This window comes from Physeter macrocephalus, chromosome 4, assembly GCF_002837175.3.
Source record: "Physeter macrocephalus isolate SW-GA chromosome 4, ASM283717v5, whole genome shotgun sequence".
Classification (NCBI taxonomy): Eukaryota; Metazoa; Chordata; class Mammalia; order Artiodactyla; family Physeteridae; genus Physeter; species Physeter macrocephalus.
Window position 1 is genome coordinate 58,640,378 of NC_041217.1, and position 718 is coordinate 58,641,095.

A 718-nucleotide genomic window follows, 5' to 3' on the forward strand; every position below is an offset into this window, starting at 1 on the left:
GCTTGCGGCGGCGGAGGCCGACGTGACGCTGCACCGGCCTGAGGCGCGCCGCGCGTTCTCCCGGGGAAGCTGTCCCTGGATCCCGGGACCCCGGCAGTGGCGGGCTGCACAGGCTCCCGGGAAGGGCGGTGTGGAGAGTGACCTGTGCTTGCACACAGGCCTCTTGGTGGCGGCAGCAGCAACCCTAGCGTCCCACGCCCGTCTCTGCTGTCCGCGCCGACAGCCGCGGCTCGCGCCCGTTTCTGGAGCTCCTTTACGCGGTGCCCTTAGTCCCCTCTCCTCGCGCCCCAGGAAGCAAAGAGGCAAGAAGAAGCCTCCTGTCTCTTCAGCAGCTCCGCGCCCGTTTCTGGAGCTCCTTTATGCGGTGCGCTTAATCCCCTCTCCTCTCGCACCAGGAGACAAAGAGGCAAAAAAAAAAGTCTCTTGTCTCTTCGGCAGCTCCGCGTCAGTTTCTGGAGCTCCTTTAAGCAGCGCGCTTAAACCCCTTCCTCGCGCACCAGGAAGCAAACAGGGAAGAAAAGGTCTCTTGCCTCTTCGGCAGCTCCAGACTTCTCCCGGACTCCCTCCCGGCTAGCCGTGGCGCACTAGCCCCTTCAGGCTGTTTTCACTCTGCCAACTCCAGACCTTTCCCTGGGATCCGACTGAAGCCCGAGGCTCAGCTCCCAGCCCCCGCCCGCCCCGGCGGGTGAGCAGACAAGCCTCTCGGGCTGGTGAGTGC